Source organism: Stegodyphus dumicola, chromosome 10 (genome assembly GCF_044657685.1).
Source record: "Stegodyphus dumicola isolate Sdum_Otavi_A_Nest chromosome 10, ASM4465768v1".
Classification (NCBI taxonomy): domain Eukaryota; kingdom Metazoa; phylum Arthropoda; class Arachnida; order Araneae; family Eresidae; genus Stegodyphus; species Stegodyphus dumicola.
This window is the reverse complement of record NC_140777.1, coordinates 96,248,630-96,264,046: the sequence shown is the minus strand read 5'-3', so window position 1 is coordinate 96,264,046 and position 15,417 is coordinate 96,248,630.

Genomic DNA, 15,417 nt, shown 5'->3' with positions numbered 1-15,417 from the left:
GGTCCAGACCCCGGAAGTTTTGAAAAAACCCTCAAAAAGGTACTTAAATACGGTCATCGTAAAAAACTCGCAATTGCCAATTATACAAGTCGTGGTTGGCGATGTACCAGTAGAAGCCCTCATCGATACAGGAGCAGAAGGTAATTTTATGAGTGATATTTTTTTTAAGAAGAATTTTAATAGGTTTCGATTATTTAAAAATAAAAACACAGAAATCATAGCAGCGCAAGGACAAACTTGTCATTGTATTGGAAAACTATCTTTTAAAATACAAGTTCAAAAAGAAAGCTTTAAAGTATTAATTTTTGTAGTAAAAAACTTGCAAAATCCACTTATTTAAGGTATGGAGTTTTTAAGGGCCGCGAGGGCCAAACTCATTTTTCAGGAAAGTTCTATCGTGCTGGAGATGGATCGGAGGGTGGTAGAACCAGTGGAACAACCGCAAGTTGACTTTAGCCATTTGAATGACCATGAAATTTAAGCCATCCAGCAAGTGGTGAGTACTTTTTCAAACTTGTTTTCAGAACGGCCTGATAACTGTCAAATAGTTACGCATGAGATACAGTTAACTGCCGACGAACCCTGTAGGACTAAACCTTATCGCTATGATAAACAAAAAGAGCAAATCATAGAGGAACATATTCAGGAAATGTTAAAGAACAAAATAATAACGCCCATAAATAGTGCGTACGCGAGTCCAGTCGTACTATGTAGGAAATAGAACGAGTTTCCTCCTTCGGATAAAAGGGCTTGGAGGTTTGCTGTCGATTACAGAAAACTTAATAGTATTTCTAAATTCCCAGTTTACCCTGTGCCGGTTATAGAGGAAATTATTAGAAAGATTAAATCTACAAGATACATGACTACGTTGGACTTAACGTCTGGCTACTATCAAATAGCTATGAGACCCGAAGACATACATAAAACCGCGTTTATAACAAAATCGGGCACTTATGCATTTTTACGCATGCCGTTTGGGTTGTGTGGGGCCCCGTCCACATTCCAGAGAGCTATGGACATTGTTCTAAAGCCTGTCCTAGGAAAATCGACTTTAATCTATCTAGATGATATAATTATAACGAGTAGTACGTTGGAACAACATATTAAAGACTTAGAAGAGGTTTTTAAATTATCAAAAGAGGGCGGTCTTACAATTAACGCATCAAAATGCAAGTTCGCAACTAAAGAACTTAAATATCTGGGTTATAAAATTTCGCAAAAGTGTATAGAAACTCAGGATTCAAAAATAAAAGCCATCAAGAATTCCCCACCTCCCAACACCGTTAAAAAACATTCTTCTTTCCTTGTGTTATGTTCTTATTATCGGTCGTTCATAAAAGATTTTGCGAATTTTGTTGAACCCTTGTTAGTAATTAAAAGAAAGAAAAGTAAATTTACGTGGAAGGCAGAAGCAAATACTGCATTTGAGAGGTTAAAAGAAGCACTCATCAATGCCCCTGTTTTGAAATTCCCGGAAGGGGACGAAAACCTGGAAATTGCAGCAGATGCGTCGGACTATGCTATAGGTGCTGTTCTCATGCAAAATGACCATCCTTTGGCATTTTTAGTAAAACTTTGAAACCTACGCAAAGGAATTATACAACTACAGAGAGAGAAACATTAGCCGTATTAATGGCTGTACACAAATTTCGAGTTTATTTCGGTAAAGCGCCAGTAACAGTCTTTTCGGATCATGCGGCTGTTGGCAGACTTTACTCGGGGAAAAACCTAACGCCCAGGTTAATAAGATGGGCTTTAAAACTTCAAGAGTATAACCTCATAATTAAATATAAACCGGGTAAGGAAAACAATGTAGCTGACGCACTTTCTCGTATAAAACTGAACGATGAAGGCAATGAACTCAAATGTTGACTTCAAAAATTTTAGATGCTAGAGAAAAAATTTTTGCTGAATTGAAAGCTGATCCTGAATTTAGGACTATCTATGCATATTTGAAAGACCCCGAAAGCTTTAAGCACACAGATATCAATGCGATAAGAAATAGAGCAGAAAACTATGAAATAATAGATAATTTATTATTTTATACGAAAACAACAAACGAAAATCTCGAGTACAAACCAGTCATCCCAGCCTCGCTTCGATTAAGTATTTTAAGGAATTACACGACGCGAAAACAGCGGGTCATTTAGGGGTCAGAAGGACTTTAAAAAGGGTACGCGAGGCGGTATATTTCCCGCAATTATAGAAAATAATAACTGCGTATGTCAGGTCCTGCAATCAATGTCAGTTAATAAATGATATTAATTACAGCCCTGCCGGGTACTTATATAGCATTCGCGCTACATTTCCGAATGAAATTTTAGGCATAGATCTTCTTGGTCCTTTCCCCCAGAGTGAGTTAAATAAAAATCGTTTTCTTTAATAATTGTAGATCATTTTTCAAAATGGACAGAAATTGTTCCACTTAAACGCGCGTCAGCCAAAACAGTCGCAGATGCATTCTTACACAGATACATTTTAAAATACGTTGCACCGATAAAAGTCATTAGCGATAACGGTAAACAATTCGTTAGCCAAATATTTGAAAATATTTGCACTGGACTTGGCATACGCCATATTAAAATGGTTCCGTATAGACCACAGGCAAACATAGCAGAAAGAGTTAATAAAAATATTGTAAAAATAATTCGAAGTTATGTTAGCATACATCACAAGCGCTGGGATTGCTACATAAATAAGTTAGCTTATGCTTTAAGAACGGCAAATCATGATACTACGGGAAAAACTCCAGCAGAATTATTTTTAGGACGGCAGTTAATTACGCCATTAGATAAATTATTCTTTGTGCAACAAAGAGAGCAAGAATTTAAACAGAAAGATGCGCAAAACTTATTGACCAGGCGGTTAAAAGCTCGGATACGGGAAGAAATAGACAAAAGTTATACTATGATAGAAAACGCCGTGAAACAGATTTTAAAGTTGGGTATAAAGTGTTGAAACGGAAATTTTCTTTATCAAGTGCCCCAGACAATTTTACTGCAAAGTTAGCTCCAAAATTTGAAAGCCCTTATGTAATTCAGGGAATCAAGGGAGTCGTATTGTACCTTAAGAACGAGAGAGTGTAAATTTGTAAAGCAAGTCCCTACCAGGTGAAAAAATATTATAATCAAAATGATTTTCTTGCAGGACTCAAGCGTAAAAGAAGTAGAAGGTCCAGAAGTAACGTCACCCCCTCCACCACCCAAGAAGCAGAGAACTGAAGAGAAACCTAGCCCTTTTACAAGTCATGCGACGGTACCGAAAAGAAGAAATGAAAACAGTGAGACTCCAGCATTTAAGAAATAGAAGAAAGCAACGCCGCCGCGTAAAGAAGCTTTGGTAAAGAGGAAAACACCACTTGCAACGTATCGCAGTAGAAATCCCTTGTCGAGGAGAACGCTTCCAGGTCCAGAGAGTCAGGTGCAAACAAGGCCGCCGTTCCCGAGAACGAAAAGACAGCAGGAGGAACGGAAAGACCACCACCAACAGAAGAAATTCAAGCATGACTCCAGACGGAGGACGCCAAGACTAGCCGTCCAGGAGAAAAACGGAAAAGACAGCAACCCGACGACTACCACTCCAAGAGGCCAGCATGCAGAGGGCGAAAAAGAAAAAGCAACGTGGACGACACTCGAAAGACGCTAAGGAGACGACTGACGTCGATGAAATCTATAACGTGGGAGCAGTTCGGCCAGAAGAGGATGTCGGAGTTCCAATCATCGAAAACTCAAAGATAAGTTAAAATCCTCTATAATTTTTTTTTTTCTTTTGTTCCGAAATGTTATGCGTAAATACGAAGTTCTATGTTTTGACGGAAGTCAATTTGTCTCGGTTGAGACTTAGTTTTGTTTTTCTTTATTTAGCTAAGGAAAAAGTATTATTTTCTTTAAGTATAAAATCTAAGAACAAACAGTTTCTGTTAGTCGAAAGACTAATTCTGTTATGTTAAAGCCAAAATTTGGCCGAAGATAAAAATAACTTCGTATTCTTGTATTAATAAGAACTTTAGTTTCAGTGCCGCCAGCTTGGCGAAGAATGAGTAAAGTAAAAATTTATTTTTCTCTTATTCATTTTATGGTAAATTGTAAAAATCATATGTATTAGAATTTTGTAAATATACGTAAATACTTGAAAGTTATGTAAAAGTAGAATTTAGTCTAGAAGCATAAAATTTTAGATGCTAAAAGTAAATGCTCAAAAGCAATGAATTCAAATTTAAGTATTAAACTGTAGATAAAATCATGCTTTAGAGCGAAAGCCTGCATGTCTAAAGATGAATGAGGGGGAATCTAGAATGAATGTGTTTTGTATGGTTCTCCACCTACACTTGAATTTTAAGAATGTTAAAGTAGCTCATCGAGTTGTAGAATGTCGAGTAAGGTTTGTCTATTTGTCGTTGAATTCTAACAAATCATTGTGGTTAGGGGAAGTGTTGCAATACTAAAACACGAATATTCCCGTTTGACACCACACATGGTGGAGAGCCAGGGTAAAGTTAAATTCATGTTTGAATACTTGAATGAATGTGAATTAAGCAGTAACTAAGGAAAATAAATCGTTCAAAAACAAAAACTTATTCAGTGTCAAGAAAGTGTAAATTATAATGTATTTAGAAAGATACTGATACTTATTCCTTCCAGATGCTGGAAGGAAGAGAACAGATTGATTGCTGAAGTCCAGGAAAAGTTGCTGTAAGAAGAGAGAATTAAATAAGTATATACAGAAATTTATTATACCTTTTGTGAGATAACAGATTTTTTTTATGTAAACGAAGCTCTTAAAATTTAGTTCCGAATTGTAGAAACTTTTCAACAGGTCGTTTGTAGGACCTGCTTCCAAGTTTACCAAATTCTGGCAGCGGCAAATGTAGGGTTTATATTTATTTTAACTAACATTTATTTTAAGTTTAAACTATCTTTCCTGTCAAGCCTTACTTTCCCCTGGAATTGCCAATGCCAGAGTATGTAAATTTTAGTAGAACGCGCAAGGTTTCAAATTATCAACGGAAGTAATTTGAGTTAAATAGAAGGGAAACGAGTTCGAAAGTGTGGTTTCTTGCTTCCCGAGCGTGGAGGTGGCTAGTTAGAAGTTGAAGAACCACGCGTTTCGGCCTGTGTGCTTGCCTCAGTAGATAGTTAAATCTTTCAACGTAATATTCAGAAGTCTGCTGAATTTTCAGCGGTATCTTAGAACGCGGTTAGGTTAGTTACGTTTAAAGAGCCTCGTAGTTAGTCACTTGTTATTATCTCTTTTTAGTTTCTTATTTTTATTTTGCCGCCTGTCGGCGTAGTTTGTGAGCGTCAAGAGCATGCATCTGTAATTTCTAAATTTGAATAAAAAGGGATTTAAACCCTTCTCAAGACTTTGTCTACTTTCCAGTTCTTAGCAGTCACCACTATTGTTGCGTGCAGGTTGGAAGAGCGCAACATTACAACTTTATTGCGTTTATAATTGGAAAGTTAGTGTACTGACAAAAACTTACATTTTTTTAAGTAAAATATCTTTAACTGCCCACCAAAATATTTGAATGCTCAACTTCAAATCCGAAGAATGACATATTAAAAATATATGCCTTATTCTATACATATAAAAACTATTAATACTTCTGCTATATGATCCTCGAGTTCATATATGAAAGTGGGTATTGTTATAATTTTGCACACGAGGAAATTATTAATGTGCGTTTATTAATGAAATTATAATGAGTATTAAAACCGCGCATTGCTTTAAAGATATCTCGTGACTGGTAAATGATTGATCTATTTTAATACTGTCGCTCCTTCTCCCAGTAACGTAAACATTTGTCGTGACAATTTGAATCCAATTATTTTATGTCGAAAGAACATATTAGGCAAATTTTTACATTTAAATATTAGGTAAACGCTAGCCTAGGAATTATTCACTTTATTTTTCTGGAGATTTGTTTTGCACCGTGCCTCTTATATTCTAATTTCCTGAATTGTTCACTCTAATTGATTGCATCCGGCGGGGGTGAAGTGGACTGATCTAACCGGAATGAACAATTTGTAAAAGGATGCAGGTACCTTTTCGCACACTGGTTAATAATCGTAAAGATACTAGATTGCCCGGCACTCTTACGAAGTTCAATTTATACTATGAAAAATAGAAATTTCATCAGGATTCTGGGACCTCAATGAGAAAACCTTTACACAAGTGAATAGTCACCGACTTGTATAAAAATATTGACATTTTTATGAAATTGTCCGGATGACGACATGTGTAAATCCTCCGCTTTTATATATTATGTAGTAAAGAATTAGAACGAACAAGTTATGAATTTGCAACAAACTAATGAAGACGGGATTAAGAGGATAAGCGTAATACATTTCCATCAGTTTATCTTTGGAGTTTACTTTTTTGAAGTCATTAAATCTTTTTCTTCAACAAAGCATGGTTATTATTATTATTATTATTATTATTATTATTATTATTATTATAACCCTAAAGGAGCTATCAGTCTTGAAATAGGATTTTGTATCGGTTCACTATAAACGGCGTATCACTTTTCAAATTTTTGCCACCAAATATTATCGCCCTGTATTAGTTTTTTAAAAATTAAATAATGAAGAATCTGCATGTATGAATGCCCTTCTCATTGTGAAAATCGACGGAGCCTAGAGCCATCAAATTTTTAATAATGTTGTCCTCCACCCGAACATGTATACCTGAAAGCTTGAATTTTGAATTTGTTTTATTATTTATTTCATATTTTGTAAAACGCTAGTGAATTTTTGATTGATACACTCAACTATTTGAAAACGAGAAGTGGCAACACTGTTCGAAATAAAACATTTTTATTTCTAGCCCACGAGACTGTTGCCATTCGGAAAAATGCAAGATATTTATCTTTCAATTTTAATTAACAAATTCGGTTTTATGAAAGCCATTTGTTGCCGCGGCCAGAAATAAAACACTTTTATCGTCCATGCGCCAGCGTGTGTTACCATTCAGTAAAGATACTTTCAAATTTTATCTGAAAAGTTGCGTACTGAACAAATCGATTTAAAAGCAATAAATACACTTAAGAATATTTTTTTCTACTTTTTAATGTGTTTGATTTAAACAAACATACATTAAAATCATGCGATGTCTACTTGGAAATATTCAATATTTTTATGAAATTACATTAGTAGCGCTCATTAAAATCATTATATACGTTTTCTTTTTATGATAAAAATTTTAGGCGGCTGGTCACGTGAGCGACTAGTTTTTAAAGGAATAATGTAGCGAATATAAAAATATGTATGACAATCTCTAACACTCTATTAAAAATTCTAAAGATATGCTGTTTTTAAATATTTTGTGACTTTGCTGTTGAAGTGAATTTTACGTGACGTAAGTGAGAAGAACGTGATATTTAATGAATAACGTTAGCACATAAGGAGTTAATAATAAAAAGACAAAAATATGTGTTTTAGCCATCTTATTATGAAAATTAAATATTAATCATCATTAAATTAAATTAATCATCTTAAGAAAATTAAATATTAATATGATAAGCTAGCAAAGGACCGGAAAAAAAATATAAAAATATATGTCAATGCTTAACACTGCATCGGGAATTCTAAACATATGCTGCTATGCAGCTTTTGAAAATGTTACCATTTTTTTCTAATTGAGCTGTATGTGATGTGTGTGTAGCAGAGTAATAGACCGTGAGCTCAGCAACAGCGCAGAAACCTTTATAAGGTTATTTCTCCCGCCTTCTTAGCGAGCCTTTGTGGTGTAGTAGTCTGTACGCTCAGGGCGTAATTGAGAGGTCCGCGGTTCGATTCCCGGCGAAGGCGTTGCTAATTTTTCATCTTGCCTGCTTCCAAAAATACCTAATGTCTTTACAGTAAGGATGTTGAATGATCATTCCCCACACCTAGGATTTGGCGATTGAGTCCCCTAAACCCCAATCGCCCTTTAAAAGGGGAAGTATATAATGTATTTCTCCCGCCTTTTTGACATGCCTTCGTGGTGTAGTGGTCTGCACGCTAGGCGCGTATCCAAAGGTCCGCGGCTCGATTCCCGGCGAAGGAATCGAGCTTGCTAATTTTTCATTTCTTCTGCTTCCAAAAAAGCCTAACGTCTCTACACCTCAAAGAACCTTTTAGGGCGACCGTTAAAATCTGAAGTATTTCAGAATTTTAAAATGTGTTTTATTAGTCCAAAGGGCATTAACTCAGAAGGCCTATTAATTTCATTTTGGCATTTTGCATTAAATCAACAGAAACAGCGTATCACTTTTCAAATTGTTGCCACCAAATATTACCGCCCTGTATTATATTTAAAGAAATTAAATAATGAAGAATCTACTTAAATTTATCTATGTTTCTCGCACTGTGATAAAACAACGGTACCTAGAACTATCAAATTTTGAATAACGTAATCCTCCGCGGAATATGGGCATCTGGAAGCCCTAATTTGGAAATCAGACGCCAATCAGCGAGTGAGTAACACTTTTAAATATCGATAGTTCGTCTCGCCTTGCACTCGCTTCCTAGTAATTGAATGTGAAGACTACTAAAATATATCGTTGTTTTCTATATGTGTAATGTGAATAAATTTAGTTACCCTTCGAAAATTTTCCATAAAGCATTTTTTTTTTTTTTTTTTTTTTTTTTTTTGCTTGTTTAGAACCATAAGTAATTGTATCTAATATTTGGTCAAAAGCATATAGAAATTTTATTTTTCCTAAATCATAATTATAATAGTGTAATACATAGCGACCTTATTCAAATTCTGTAAGTCATCTTATAATTTTTAAATCAACTAGAAATTTTAAATATTTAAAATTTTTCAAATTCATGGATTATAATGGAATTTCAGGAAAATTCTGGTGTAATGAATTACTTTATGCGTTCCTGTTTCATTATGGATGTTATGTTTTGTTATTTTCATGCGAATGGTAATTAAACAGAAAGCCGTAAAATATCTTATAATGTTTGACTTGCTTTGGTAGCATAAACTAGTATCAGATCCTAAAGCTGCGTTCAGACGATGGTATAAAGTAATTTAAGGTATAAGTCATTTAAGCCAAACTACGTTACCAGACAATAGTCCGTTTCAAGTCACAAAATTTGGCTTAGGGCTCTTGGCATAAAATTCGAAGTTTTCTAATTTATGTCGACTTGGGATAAGCGAACGCACGAAACCTGAATGGGAAAACAGCGGGAAAGCTGCAGACACATCCACGCATGCACAAATTTAGCTTCTCTAAATGGGTGCGGCTTAGATCCTGTGTCGCAGGTGCGAACGTAAGTCACTCATTTTATTCCTTGTGACTATGTATGTGTGACTATGTATGTGTGACATATTGTGTGACATTTAAGTCACCGTCTGAACGCAACCTAACAAACTTGGATCGAATTATCACTTATTCTGCAATAACAACAGAGTCATGAAAAGGTTTAAACATACTTTTCGTTAAAAAACTTGGGGCCAGCCAGCGGCCGAGCGCTAAAGTCGCTGAACACTGGTAGTTCGGTCCGAGGTTCGAATCCCGCGAACGGGCTGGCTGCATGGGCGTTTTCGTGATTTTCCCCATGTGTAACGTGTATACGTGCCAGTTTCCCTTAGAAAGTCCTCCACGAAGGCATCCCTCCTCTTAGGCAGGTAGCCCTCTAGGCTTTGCCATAATCACACACACATTAAAAAACTTGAATGTGAATGCACGTATCGTGCTTGATAGGATCAACAACCACTTGTGGCAATGTAATTTAAAATAACAGTAAACATTAATCCGTCTCCTGGATTCGAACTCGGGGGCCTTCGGTACAGCAGTCAGAGTCACTAACCGCGTTGAATCTGACGCCATCTGGGCGTCATCAAATTAAAATTAAAACTAAATCTAATAGTCAAAAGACTACACAATTTACTGGAAGTGAAGTTGGCTCAAACTTCTCACCGGCGTAACAAAAAAAAAAAAAAAAATCGGAGCAATAACGCAAGCAGAAGAATTACAATCTTTTCAGAGCTAGAGAATAGGGAAACGGAAAAGAGAAGTGACAGTAAAGGCTGAAATTATAAATAACTGGCTATGCAAAATAATAGTATTTTTTCAAACTTTCTATAGAACTGAGTTACGAGGGACCACACAGTTCAATGGAACGAAATAAAACTTCAGGTAGGAGGGTTGCAAATCATAAATTCCAGAATGATGTGAACGACAAAATTTGAGCTTTCAAAGTTACGGTTACAGCGAACAAATTTTAAAAATTCTAGTAACAGTACCCACATTTTCGCGTTATAACGTGATCGGTATAATGAAAAACCGTAAATGACGTGAAATGGCACCCTTGGCTCGGAAAACAAGGACATAAGAGCCCTGCCAAAGAGAAGGAGGGATACCGAGCACATATTAAAAAATTCGCTACTACCAATTTTAACACACCTAATACAGCAGAATTAGAACATTTTCAAATACATGATTTCAGCAAAATTAGTATTCAAATTTTGGACATTGCGTCTGAACCACTCTAAATCCCTCAGAGTGGGATTTGCAAAGTGACAGTAGTTTTTGCTCCGTTTCGCGTTATACAACGCAGGTTATATGTTTCGCCACCTGCAATTATCACAATGGAGAAGGGAGTGAGTTGAGAGACAGAATGACCCACTGTCGAGACAAAGTGCCCGAACATGTTTACTGAAGCTCGCCATTTCAAGAGAGGACAGTCGTAACAATGGATGCACCTCTTTTGCCAAACGTAAGTCCACGTTTTAAACATATATATAGTTATTTCTTAATAGAAATATCTTAAGCATTATAAATTATAGTCTTATAGTTAGATTTATGTGTAAAAAATTGAAGGATGTAATAAACAATAGTTTTAGTTTGCTCTTTTTTTAAGGTATCTGTAAATTTGCTTTAGAGTGTAATGCTGTAACGTAGTTTTATTTATTACATACTGCTAACAAAAGCTATATACCGATAAAAGCTAGTATATGCATGGATGGTAATTTTTGTAAACACTTCTTATAATTATTTTTATTTTTGTACAATTTACACAACACTATCGATTTTAATTATTTAAATTCAGTTTTGCATGCATTTTTAATTCAAATAGGAAGAACAGAGGTGAAAAAGAAATCCATACTATAGTTTTGATTTTTTATAACACAAGTGAGCAAATTATATGGTAAAATTGCAGCATGTCAGCAAGAAATAAGAAACGTATACTTTACTGAATTCACTCATGAAGTCGTATGGTTTTCAACTTATAGTACGTTTTAATAGATTTTTTTTTTTTTATTTTTAGATTTTCATGTCATTATTTTGTCATGTCATTTTATTGCCATATTTTTAGTGTCATATTGTCCATTTATATATGTATGTACATATATTTCCTAATAAAATGTTTTTCATGCATTGCTTGTTTTCATTTATACGAGTATTTAAATTACTTTGTTCATGGAAACTATTATAATTCTGCAGTTATGTTAATGATTCCTATTGAGATTTAATCAATAAATAAAATACAATTAGAATTTTCGGCAGAATTATGAAAAATGAATTTTTATCTTACACATGGGAGCTAATCCATATTATTTAACTTTAAAATTTACTTTATTCTTTGCATATGAGACTTGGAATTAGAATTAGCATATATAAAAATAAGTTATAGTCTAAAAATATATGTAAACATTTATTCACCTGTAATGATTAATGTATAGGAATTTGTATGCATATAATTTCTCAAAAGTAAAAAGCGTTGTGCAATATATGAAGTTGAAAACAATAGCATGAGAGTATTTCAAGGTTACTTATTTTCTGAATCTCATACATTGCAAATAAAGCTGAATAATTTTCATGTAAGAGAAATTAAATTCACATTTTTTCTTATTTCAATGTATATTAAAATTTATTATTCGATTTTTTATACACATTATGCTCAAGTAGACAAACTACCAGTAACATCAATTCACAAATCACAAATTGTATTAATAGGGGGACCGGAAAGTAATGTAGCTTTCTTACATTAAATTCAAAAGAATACATTTTTAACAAGTTTTTATTTTTAATCAATAATATAATCACCCTCGTTATTAACAACCTTTTGCCATCTAATGTGCAGATTTTCAATTCAAGACCGATAAAAATCAATTGGCTTTTGAGTAAAATATCTCGAGAGTACATTTTGGACATTTCATCCAAATTTCAAATTTTTTGCCACTAAGAAAATGTTTTAGGGATCCGAAATAAATGGAAATCCAATGCTGCGATATCGGCGGAGTATGGTGGATGAGTATGGCACTAACTCCCACCCCAATTCATTAATTTTTTCCAGTGTTCATCTTGCACAGTGTGGTCTTGCATTGTCGTGTTGCAGAATCACGCCTTTTCTGTTGACAATTGATATTTTTCGATTAAAGGTTAGTTCACTCCATAGAATTGTTCACAATAAAGGTCTTTATTAACAGTTTGTCCAGGTTTCAGCAATTCAAAATGAACAATTCCGCGAATACTCCATCAAACACCCAGAAGCGCCTATTCGGGATGTAAACCCTTTGTAACCTCTATAAAAACTGCTTTTTGAATTTTGGATTATCATATAGGACGTTTTTTTTTTTTTTTTTTTTTTTTTTTGGCTCCACTAATCAAACGATCAAAAAACGGTTCTGTATGGTGCCGTTGAAGCAATACGTTGCATGTGATGAATAGGTTGGCTTTGTTCTTTTCGGACAGATTATGGGGGATTCAAACACCTGCTTTGGTTATTTTTCTATTCTGTTTTAAATGTTCTTGGATGGTCGAACAAGATTGGTTAAGAGTGTTTGACATGGATTTGCTTCCACTTCTGTCCTTAGCATGTTGTTGTCGACATGCGCAGAAACGATATTACTTTCCGGTCCCCCTATTAAAATATTCATTTATAAGAAGCATTTAAAAAAGTTAAATCTAGCAGATTATAAAACAGGTTTACTGAAACATATATATATGATCAGCTGTTTTAACACATTCAAATTTTCATGATTATAAAATTTTTCAAGAAATATTTTTAATAAATTAATTTTCGACTATTATGATTATTTAATAGAAAATTTAGCTTACATGATTGCATGTTCTAATCTTGTGAATGAAAGCTATGAATAATCATAATTTGTTTTTTAAAATAAAAATATATATACAAAATTCAGAATGCATGTCACTATATATGATTTTTAAAATTTTTTTATGAAACTTGTAGAAATGAAAAATATGCAACCTCCTTCGCCGAGAATCGAACCGTGGATCTCTAGAATACGTGCCAGCGTGCAGACCACCCCACCACAAAGGCATGCCAAGAAGGCGGGAGAAATACCTTATAAACTAAGTATTTTTGATTTCTCAAATCAAATTTTGAAAATTTCTGAAATATTTATTCAAAATTTTAAGTACCTGAAAGACCTTATTTTTTATTCAGAAACCAAGTTTTGAGTCCGAATTTCTTGCTATTCCAGTTTTTATGTATAAGTTGCATTGATTTCCTTATTTTTATTACTTACTACACATAGATAAAGGCAACCATGTTTCTGTAAAATAAAATATATTCTGTGTATTCAAAGTCATTTCATATCAGAAGTACTGTGAGATAGTGATAGTGTTAAGTATTTCAGAATGCTAAATATTGTAACATGACACCGAATTTCCAATATTTTAATGTGAATGTAATTTTTCGAAACAATATTTTGTTAGATTTGGAAAGAAAAACTATATGTGCAAACAATGATTGTCTTTAAACTGTGCTCTTTATTTCAGTGATGGTCTGCTTTGATTCATAATCTTCTTCATCCCCAATAAATGTTTTTGTAGTTACATAGGTAGCAAATCTAAAACAGATGTATATGTCAGATATTTAAAATTACAATAGCATATTTAAAAGTAGTGTAAAACATTTTTTCAAGAGATAATATTAACCAGAAATCTAAAACTTTACTTCAGCCATAAACTTTACATACAGCAAATACCAATTTTCAGTTTGCAAATAAAATAAATATAAAATAAGTATATAAAAATCGCACCATCAAGGAGTGAGCAGAGTATTATAACTCCTTGTAATGTGTGTGGTTTCACACGAATAAAAATCGGGCGATATCTCGCTATCGAGAAGAGCGAACGAAGAAAGGGTCACTCCTTTTTTTTGTGTGTGTGAGAAGAGACCGCTTTTTACTAGAGCGAAAAGTCGCTCCTACGAGGTTGGTGACATTTTGTCATTAGAGGAAGGTGGGATATCACTTCTTTGGAGTCGGATACTACTCTTTCGGATTTAGACTTTCGAATTTAGTTTCGAATACGAAGATAGATTATTTCAAGAGTTACTCCACATGCTTAAATTTAAAACACTTTACCCATGTAGGTTTAATACATTCAACCAATACATTAAATTAAATTCCGAAATTCCAACTTAAACCATTTTAAATTATTCAGTAAAAAAACATTACGAGGGACAAGAGCAAGTAATAAACAAAAAAAGAAATTTTTTATACAATAGATACAGCAAAGTTAAACGATAATATTTGTTTGTGTCTCATCCCAAATAGCACACACTATAATAAATTCGTTGGTTCTTACTTTATTAATTCTCATAATTAAATTACAATCATTCATTATTAACTCATAGCTGTGACCAGCCCTTGTACACCATCGATGGCAATTCTCAAACTCGTCTGAACAAAACATTACAGATGTGCATTCGCGGATTACATTGCAGGTGCACAGGCGCGAACATGCCGCCTCGCGTTGCAATGAGTAGCATTCAACCATTGTAATTAAGATATACAAGAAATTTAAACACGTATTATAAACAATTTTGAATAAGTAGTATTACATAAAATCATTATTATAATTAGACATTTACCACATACATCAGCGTATAACTCAAAAACGATGCAAATAACATTTCAGTTACATAATGACATTTAATGTGAAGCACATTCAATACTACAAAATAGCGATAAAGACAATACTCATTTTTGTATTGGCTAGACACATAATTTGGTAATTGGTCGTTTGAAAGTTCCAGTTTGAGTTTTTACATTGCACACGCGAACCTTTCCATCTTTACCATAAAATGCTTCTATTATACGACCAACTTCCCAATTACCAAAAAGGCAAATTATCTTTAATTAGGACCATGTCTCCAACTTTTACATTGTTTTTAGAGCTTTGCCATTTAGATCGATTTTGTAAATGACTTAAATAATTGGAGTTCCATTTTTTCCAGATAATTTGCACTAATCTTGTGATCTGTTGCCACAATTTTAATCTGTTAATGTTAACTTCCATGATATCTTGCTCAGGAATCGAATTAATTGCTCTACCAATTAAAAAATGCTCAGATGTTAGAACTTCTAAATCACCAATGTCCGAAGACAAGGGTGTCAATGGTCGGGAATTTAAAATTCCTTCAATCGGAATCATAACTGTTAAAA